The sequence below is a fragment of the Scatophagus argus genome, chromosome 18 (genome assembly GCF_020382885.2).
Source record: "Scatophagus argus isolate fScaArg1 chromosome 18, fScaArg1.pri, whole genome shotgun sequence".
NCBI classification, from domain to species: domain Eukaryota; kingdom Metazoa; phylum Chordata; class Actinopteri; family Scatophagidae; genus Scatophagus; species Scatophagus argus.
In genome coordinates this window covers 20601559-20611869 of record NC_058510.1, presented here as the reverse complement: position 1 = coordinate 20611869, position 10311 = coordinate 20601559, and positions in this window count along the sequence as shown.

Below are 10311 nucleotides of genomic sequence, written 5' to 3'. Positions count from 1 at the left end.
ATGATTGTTGCTTGATAACTACCTCGAATTGTAAAATCTTGTCACATTGTATTATAAACCTTTGTGCAATGCTCTAGCATCCGATAAGCCTTAAAGACTCATGGCTCTCTTAATCAAACCGCCATTCTGCATCATATTCATCTGTTTAGTCACACTGCCACCTAAATGTTCATTGGAATTCTAATTAAGTTAGTGGAAACAGGGCATGACTTTGTATCCATCCATCCATTTTCTATACCGCTTATCCATCAAGGGAGCTGGAGCCTATCCCAGCTGATACGGGCGAGAGGCGGGTTCACCCCGGACTGGTCGCCAGTCAATCGCAGGGCCAACACACAAAGACAGACAACACAACACTCTCACACTCACACCTAGGGGCAATTTAGAGTAGCCAATTAACCTAATGTGTATGTTTTTGGTATTGTGGGAGGAAGCCGGAGTACCCGGAGAAACCCACGCAGGCACGGGAGAACATGCAAACTCCACATAGAAGAGCCAAAACCGGGATTCGAACCTGGAACCTCTTGCTATGAGGCGACAGTGCTAATGACTTTGTATCTTTAAATGAAAACACATTCCCTCAGAGACCTGTAAATGGTCAGACAGTATATCTTGAACCTTTTGCTTAAAGGTCCCCTTGTGTTTTGTTGTTGTTATTTTAAATGTTTTTTAAAAAATAATTTTTGTTGCTGAACATCTGTAAATGTAATAAATGTTTTCTCAAAGTGAATTTTAGAATCAGTATGATATCGTACTTTTTTTGTTTATTTGTCATGTCTGCAAACTTTCAGCAAATATCACATGCCGGAACATGAGTGAATGGACTCTGGACTACTGCTATACAGTGTAGAGGCATAGCAGGACAAGAATGGGTACAAAGTGCAAATCTGGCCAGGACCCTATTAATTCATTAATTAATTTATTTAGCTGGTTGTCTGCGTCTGCTGTGTGCCCTCGTGAGGATTGTGTTTGCGGGCGTGTGCTCTCTGCCCTCGCCGTGGGACGTGCCTGCGTAGTGCGCAGCATGTGTGTGAGCTCTCTTCATCTGGGTAAGCTTCCCTTCTCTTTTCCTTTATTTCACTGTGTCTACTGGTTTAACAGGGTAATAACTTCCTTTGGGTTACTGTTGTTCCACTATTGAGCCATTTAGCCATTAATGTGAATAATATTAAAGCCTGTTGCATGTAGTAGCATAGTTTGACTTCAGGGTGGCGCATGCGCATTATATTCAGCCGTTGTATCTACCGCGTCAGTCTGACGTTTCAGTTGAAATTGGAAAGAAGACAAGAATACGGTCAAGAGAAAAGAAGGTAAAAATACATACAAATCGCTCAATTCTTCTTAAAAGTTATCAAATTCAATACTAATTAGTTGTTTTATATCAAAAGATCAGCCCAGAGGTGAAAAGCAGCGTGAAGCCAGATGAATGTTTTTTTTTCAGCGCGAAGCTCCGGTAAGCAGAGCTACTTGCTACAGCAACTACATTAGCAAGAAATGACAGTTATTGTAGAATTGAATATGATATCGACCACAATAATTTCACTATTAAAAAAACCAGTCGGAGTCTGAGGAACGATAATCAATAACCTATATTCAATTTAACCAGCAGTGGTAGACTTTTATCATTGTTATGGTTTTATACTATTTCCAAAATAGTTCGCTGTTTCTGTTAGCTGTGGGCTAAATTTAGACTGGAAGTCTATGGGGTTGGCTAGCTGGCTAATGCGGACTTAGTCAAATACGGTGAACGTTGGTCACTCAGCAGTAGTAGATGTAGCGTTGCCATGGAAGCCATTCGTGGGAATCGTTACCTACAGGTTGATTGTCCGGTTCATACACCGTGTTTGTTTTGTTTTGATTCGCTATGTTTGTATAAAAGAAGTAATGAACTGTTCATAGAAATACATCATACATCTTCGAAATCGGGGATGGGGGTCATACCCTGAGGGGAGGATGGTCATACCCCGGGGGGGGGGGGATGGTCATACCCTGAGGGGAGGATGGTCATACCTCAAGGGGGAGGATGGTCATACCCCTTGGGGAGGGGGATGGTCATACCCCGAGGGGGGGGAGGAGGGGAGGATGGTCGGGGGGGGGGGGGTGGTCATACCCGGGGGGGAGGTGGTCATACCCCAAGTGGGAAGATGGTCATACCCCTTGGCGGGGGATTGTCATACCCCTTGGGGGAGGGGGGAGGGACATACCCCGAGGGGGGGGGTGGTCATACCCCGAGGGGTAGGATGGTCATAACCCGAGGGGGAGGAGGGGGGGGGGGTGGTCATACCCGAGGGGGGGAGGTGGTCATACCCCAAGTGGGAAGATGGTCATACCCCTTGTGGGGAGGATGGTCATACCCGGGGGTCATACCCTTGGGGGAGGGGGAAGGGTCATACCCCGAGGGGTAGGATGGTCATACCCCGAGGGGGAGGATGGTCATACCCCTTGGGGGAAGATGGTCATACCCTTGGGGGAGGATGGTCATACCCCTTGGGGGAGGGGGGAGGGTCATACCCGAGGGGGGGTGGTCATACCCCAAGGGGGAGGATGGTCATACCCCTTGGGGGAAGATGGTCATACCCCGTGGGTGAGGATGGTCATACCCCTGGGGGGAGGGGGGAGGGTCATACCCCGAGGGGGGGGATGGTCATACCCCGAGGGGGAGGGGGGGGGGGGGGGTCTACCCGAGGGGGGGAGGTGGTCATACCCCAAGTGGGAAAATGGTCATACCCCTTGGGGGACGATGGTCATACCCCTTGGGGGAGGGGGGAGGGTCATACCCCGAGGGGGGGGTGGTCATACCCCAAGGGGGATGGTCATACCCGAGGGGGAGGGAGGGAGGGGGGGGGGTGGTCATACCCGAGGGGGGTAGGTGGTCATACCCCGGGGGTCATACCCCTTGGGGGAGGATGGTCATACCCCTTGGGGGAGGGGGAGGTGGTCATACCCCAAGTGGGAAGATGGTCATACCCCTTGGGGGAGGGGGAGGGTCATACCCCAAGGGGGAGGATGATCATACCCCTTGGGGGAAGATGGTCATACCCCTTAGGGGAAGATGGTCATACCCCAGGGGTCATACCCCTTGGGGGAGGGGGGAGGGTCATAACCCGAGGGGGGGGTGTGCATACCCCAAGGGGGTGGTCATACCCCAAGGGGGAAGATGGTCATACCCCGGGGGTCATACCCCTTGGGGGAGGATGGTCAACCCCTTGGGGGAGGGGGGGGAGGGTCATACCCCGAGGGGGGGGATGGTCATACCCCGAGGGGGAGGGAGGGAGGGGGGGGGGTCATACCCGAGGGGGGGAGGTGGTCATACCCCAAGTGGGAAGATGGTCATACCCCTTGGGGGAAGATGGTCATACCCCGGGGGTCATACCCCTTGGGGGAGGATGGTCATACCCCTTGGGGGAGGGGGGGGAGGGTCATACCCGAGGGGGGGATGGTCATACCCCGAGGGGGAGGGAGGAGGGGGGGGGGTCATACCCGAGGGGGGGAGGTGGTCATACCCCAAGTGGGAAGATGGTCATACCCCTTGGGGAAGATGGTCATACCCCGGGGGTCATACCCCTTGGGGGAGGATGGTCATACCCCTTGGGGGGGGGGAGGGTCATACCCGAGGGGGGGGTGGTCATACCCCAAGGGGGAGGATGGTCATACCCTTGGGGGAAGATGGTCATACCCCAAGTGGGAAGATGGTCATACCCAAGGGGGAGAATGGTCATACCCCTTGGGGGAAGATGGTCATACCCCTTGAGGGAGGGGGCAGGGTCATACCCCGAGGGAGAGGATGGTCATACCCTTTGGGGAGGATGGTCATACCTCAAGGGGGAGGATGGTCATACCCCTTGGGGGAGGGGATGGTCATACCCCGAGGGGGGGAGGAGGGGAGGATGGTCGGGGGGGGTGGTCATACCTGAGGGGGGGGGATGGTCATACCCCTTGGGGGAGGGGGAGGGTCGTACCCCAGGGGGAGGATGGTCATACCCCTTGGGGGAAGATGGTCATACCCCAAGTGGGAAGATGGTCATACCCCAAGGGGGAGAATGGTCATACCCCTTGGGGGAAGATGGTCATACCCCTTGAGGGAGGGGGCAGGGTCATACCCGAGGGAGAGGATGGTCATACCCATTGGGGAGGATGGTCATACCTCAAGGGGGAGGATGGTCATACCCCTTGGGGGAGGGGGGATGGTCATACCCCGAGGGGGGGGAGGAGGGGAGGATGGTCGGGGGGGGGTGGTCATACCTGAGGGGGGGGGATGGTCATACCCCTTGGGGGAGGGGGAGGGTCGTACCCCAAGGGGGAGGATGGTCATACCCTTGGGGGAAGATGGTCATACCCGGGGGTCATACCCCTTGGGGGAGGATGGTCATACCCCTTGGGGGAGGGGGGAGGGTCATACCCCGAGGGGGGGGTGGTCATACCCAAAGGGGGGGGGATGGTCATACCCCTTGAGGGAGGGGGCAGGGTCATACCCGAGGGAGGGAGGTGGTCATACCCCAAGTGGGAAGATGGTCATACCCCTTGGGGGAGGGGGAGGGTCATACCCCAAGGGGGAGGATGGTCATACCCCAAGGGGGAAGATGGTCATACCCCTTGGGGGAAGATGGTCATACCCCGGGGGTCATACCCCTTGGGGGAGGATGGTCATACCCCTTGGGGGAGGGGGGAGGGTCATACCCGAGGGGGGGGTGGTCATACCCAAAGGGGGGGATGGTCATACCCCTTGGGGGAAGATGGTCATACCCCTTGAGGGAGGGGGCAGGGTCATACCCCGAGGGAGAGGATGGTCATACCCTTTGGGGAGGATGGTCATACCTCAAGGGGGAGGATGGTCATACCCCTTGGGGGAGGGGGGATGGTCATACCCCGAGGGGGGGGAGGAGGGGAGGATGGTCGGGGGGGGGGTGGTCATACCTGAGGGGGGGAGGTGGTCATACCCCAAGTGGGAAGATGGTCATACCCCTTGGGGGAGGGGGGGGGGGGTGGTCATACCCGAGGGGGGGAGGTGGTCATACCCCAAGTGGGAAGATGGTCATACCCCTTGGGGGAGGATGGTCATACCCCTTGGGGGAGGGGGAGGGTCATACCCCAAGGGGGAGGATGGTCATACCCCTTGGGGGAAGATGGTCATACCACGGGGGTCATACCCCTTGGGGGAGGATGGTCATACCCCTTGGGGGAGGGGGGAGGGTCATACCCCAAGGGGGGGGATGGTCATACCCCAAGGGGAAGATGGTCATACCCCTTGCGGGAGGGGGCAGGGTCATACCCCGAGGGAGAGGATGGTCATACCCTTTGGGGAGGATGGTCATACCTCAAGGGGGAGGATGGTCATACCCCTTGGGGGAGGGGGGATGGTCATACCCCGAGGGGGGGGAGGAGGGGAGGATGGTCGGGGGGGGGTGGTCATACCTGAGGGGGGGGAGGTGGTCATACCCCAAGTGGGAAGATGGTCATACCCCTTGGGGGAGGACGGTCATACCCCTTGGGGGAGGGGGGGGGGGTGGTCATACCCGAGGGGGGGAGGTGGTCATACCCCAAGTGGGAAGATGGTCATACCCCTTGGGGGAGGATGGTCATACCCCTTGGGGGAGGGGGAGGGTCATACCCCAAGGGGGAGGATGGTCATACCCCTTGGGGGAAGATGGTCATACCCCGGGGGTCATACCCCTTGGGGGAGGATGGTCATACCCCTTGGGGGAGGGGGAGGGTCATACCCCTTGGGGGAGGATGGTCATACCCCTTGGGGGAGGGGGAGGGTCATACCCCAAGGGGGAGGATGGTCATACCCCTTGGGGGAAGATGGTCATACCCCGGGGGTCATACCCCTTGCGGGAGGATGGTCATACCCCTTGGGGGAGGGGGGAGGGTCATACCCCAAGGGGGGGGATGGTCATACCCCAAGGGGGAAGATGGTCATACCCCTTGAGGGAGGGGGCAGGGTCATACCCCGAGGGAGAGGATGGTCATACCCTTTGGGGAGGATGGTCATACCTCAAGGGGGAGGATGGTCATACCCTTTGGGGGAAGATGGTCATACCCCGGGGGTCATACCCCTTGGGGGAGGATGGTCATACCCCTTGGGGGAGGGGGGAGGGTCATACCCCAAGGGGGGGATGGTCATACCCCAAGGGGGGGGATTGTCATACCCCGTGGGTCATACCCCTTGGGTGAGGATGGTCATACCCCTTGGGGGAGGGGGGAGGGTCATACCCCAAGGGGGAGGATGGTCATACCCCTTGGGGGAGGGTCATACCCCGAGGGGGGAGGATGGTCATACCCCTTGGGGGAGGGTCATACCCCGAGGGGGGGGGTGGTCATACCCCGAGGGGTAGGATGGTCATACCCCTTGGGGGAGGATGGTCATACCCCTTGGGGGAGGGGGGAGATGGTCATACCCCTTGGGGGAGGAGGGAGGGTCATACCCCGAGGGGGGAGATGGTCATACCCCTTGGGGGAGGATGGTCATACCCCTTGGGGGAAGATGGTCATACCCCTTGGGGGAGGAGGGAGGGTCATACCCCGAGGGGGGGGTGGTCATACCCGAGGGGCAGGGAGGGAGGGTGGTCATACCCAAGGGGGGAAGATGGTCATACCCCTTGGGGGAGGAGGGAGGGTCATACCCCGAGGGGGGGGGTGGTCATACCCCCAGGGGCAGGGAGGGAGGGTGGTCATACCCCGAGGGGGGGGTGGTCATACCCCCAGGGGCAGGGAGGGAGGGTGGTCATACCCAAGGGGGGGAGGTGGTCATACCCCTTGGGGGAAGATGGTCATACCCTGGGGGTCATACCCCCCTTGGTCATACCTCAAGGGGGAGGATGGTCATACCCCTTGGGGGAGGGGGGATGGTCATACCCCGAGGGGGGGGAGGAGGGGAGGATGGTCGGGGGGGGGGGTGCTCATACCTGAGGGGGGGAGGTGGTCATACCCCAAGTGCGAAGATGGTCATACCCCTTGGGGGAGGATGGTCATACCCCTTGGGGGAGGGGGGGGGGTGGTCATACCCCGGGGGTCATACCCTTTGGGGGAGGATGGTCATACCCCTTGGGGAAGGGGGGAGGGTCATACCCCGAGGGGGGGGGTGGTCATACCCCGAGGGGGAGGATGGTCATACCCCGAGGGGGAGGGAGGGAGGGAGGGGGGGGTGGTAATATCCGAGGGGGGGAGGTTATACCCCGTGGGTGAGGATGGTCATACCCCGGGGGTCATACCCCTTGGGGGAGGATGGTCATACCCCTTGGGGGAGGGGGGAGGGTCATACCCCGAGAGGGGGGTGGTCATACCCCGAGGGGGAGGGAGGAAGGGGGGGGTGGTGGTCATACCCCTTGGGGGAGGATGGTCATACCCCTTGGGGGAGGGGGGAGGGTCATACCCCAAGGGGGAGGATGGTCATACCCCTTGGGGGAAGATGGTCATACCCCGAGGGGGAGGGAGGGAGGGAGGGAGGGGGGGGTGGTCATACCCCAAGTGGGAAGATGGTCATGGGAGGGTCATACCCGAGGGGAGGGAGGGAGGGAGGGGGGGGGGGTGGTCATACCCCAAGTGGGAAGATGGTCATGGGAGGGTCATACCCGAGGGTGGGAGGTGGTCATACCCCAAGTGGGAAGATGGTCATACCCCTTGGGGGACGATGGTCATACCCCTTGGGGGAGGGGGGAGGGTCATACCCCGAGGGGGGGGTGGTCATACCCCAAGTGGGAGGATGGTCATACCCCTTGGGGGAAGATGGTCATACCCCGGGGGTCATACCCTGAGGGGAGGATGGTCATACCCCGAGGGGTAGGATGGTCATACCCAAGGGGGGGAAGATGGGGTCCCACTTGTGGTCATACCCCAAGTGGGAAGATGTTCATACCCCTTGGGGGAAGATGGTCATACCCCGGGGGTCATACCCTGAGGGGAGGATGGTCATACCCCTTGGGGGAAGATGGTCATACCCCTTGGGGGAAGATGGTCATACCCTTCAGCTTGGGCAATGTATGGACCCGCCTCAAGGTCCTCAGCCTCTGCTTCCATAACGGAAGACACGTCAGCAGGATTGAGGAGGTCCTCGAAGTATTCCTTCCACCTTCCGACAATACTGTGACTAGCACAGAAGTCCAACAACAGAACACCACTCGGATTCAGATCAGGGAGGCCGTTCCTCCCAATCACGCCCCTCCAGGTATCACTGTCGTCGCCCACGTGGGCATTGAAGTCCCCCAGTATAACTATGGCGTCCCCGGTCGGAGCACATTCCAGTACCCTTCCCAGGGACTCCAAGAAAGCCGGGTACTCTACACTGCTGTTCGGCCCATAGGCCGAAACAACAGTGAGAGACCTATCCCCAACCTGAAGGCGTAGGGAAATGACTCTCTCGTTCACCGGGGAGAACTCCAACACATGGCGGCTAAGCTGGGGGGCTATGAGCAAGCCCACACCAGCTCGCCGCCTCACACCATGGGCAACTCCAGAGTAGAAGAGAGTCCAGCCTCTCTCCAGGAGTTGGGTTCCAGAGCCCAGGCTGTGCGTGGAAGTGAGCCCGACTATCTCTAGCCGGTACCGCTCAATTTCCTGCACGAGCTCGGGCTCTTTCCCCCCCAGTGAGGTGACATTCCATGTCCCCATAGCTAGAGTTTTTGTCCGGGGTTTGGGTCGCCGGGATCCCCGTCCACAGCTGCCGCCCAAACCACATTGCACCGGCCCCTTCTGAACCCTCTCGCGGGTGGTGGGCCTACGAGAGAGCGGGCCCACGTCGCTTCTTCGGGCTGTACCCGACCTTTATTTTGAAATGCTACATCGGAACTTTCTGAGACTTATTGTGTGACACCCTGGGGTGGTCTGCTATCATGCTGCAGTGAGATTGGTCACTGGCAACAGGGCATTTCCTTTTAATTGCACTTTCAAAACAGATAGTAAATCTGATGAGGTGTGGGATTTTGGGTGGCCTTTATTTTGAAATGCTACATCAGAACTTCCTGAAAATTTGTTTATGACACCCTGGGGTGGTCTACTATCATGCTGAAGTGAGATTGGTCACTGGCAACAGGGCGTTTCCTTTGATTGCACTCTGAATCTACAACCAGCTGATTGCACGCGAACGAGGACCGCGTGTGCCAACTTTGTTCATTCATTTTGTTCATTGATTTTGGCTACCGATCATCCACTTCCGCCGGCTCAGCGAACCCACGTGTCACTAGTTAAAGGACCAATAGCTGAGCAGATAAACTCCGGTTTACTGACTCCGCTATTGTGTGGTGATAAACGGGTTTCCAGAGAACTGGAGTGGTTCATTTTCCTATTTGGGTGTATTCCTTTTCCTTCTGTCTCTTTCCTTTCTCCTTTACACTAATCCTTCTGAACAGTGAGGCGAAAGCCGGTCACGCGGCCACGAACCGTAACATGTAACCGTAACACATGTTCTTCTGTGGTCATTTTGAGTATTGTTAAATTACTGGTGTATTATTCTACTCATTTAATCTACTGATTAATTTGTGATTTGTGTGATATATATTTTTTCTTGTTTTGTTTGATGTTTGTTCTTCATGTGGTTACTTATTCTGTGTGCTGGCTCCCCCTAGCGTAATTCTCCACCATTTTTAGTTATAGTCTGCTGCCATCTTGTGGTCGTAGCCTGCCTTCATTTTAGTTATAGTCTGCTGCCATCTTGTGTTCGTAACCTGCCTCCATTTTAGTTATAGTCAGCTGCCATCTTGTGGCTATAGTCTGTCGCCATTTCAATTGTAGCCTGCTGCCATTTTGTTTGTTTTTAGCCTTTAGCTTGTTAGCCACCCTCGAGCTAACTTGCTCGCCGCCATTTGTTTGTTTTTAGCCTTTAGCTCATTAGCCGCCCTCTAGCTAACTTGCTAACCTCCATTTTGTTTGTTTTTAGCCTTTAGCTTGTTAGCCACCCTCGAGCTAACTTGCTAACCTCCATTTTGTTTGTTTTTAGCCATTAGCTTGTCAGCCATCATCTGGCTAGCTCGCCAGTCTCTTCTTTGTTTATTGTCTACCCGCAGACCTGGGCAAACTGTTCCACAAAGGGCCGGTGTGGCTGCAGGTTTTCTTTCCAACCAAGCAGCAGCACACCAGACTTCACTCATTTAATCAACTGATCTCAGTCTTCAGACAGTTGATTGGTCAAACTGTGTGCTCTTGGTTGGTTGGAGCAAAAACCCGCAGCCACACCGGCCCTTTGTGCCCAGGTCTGAGTCTACCGCCAGTGTTAACTCTCTCTCTCACTCTCTATATACACAGACACACACACCCACACACACATACACACACTGTTCTGAATGTCTTTTGCTGCTGTATCTGTATACCTATTGTAGC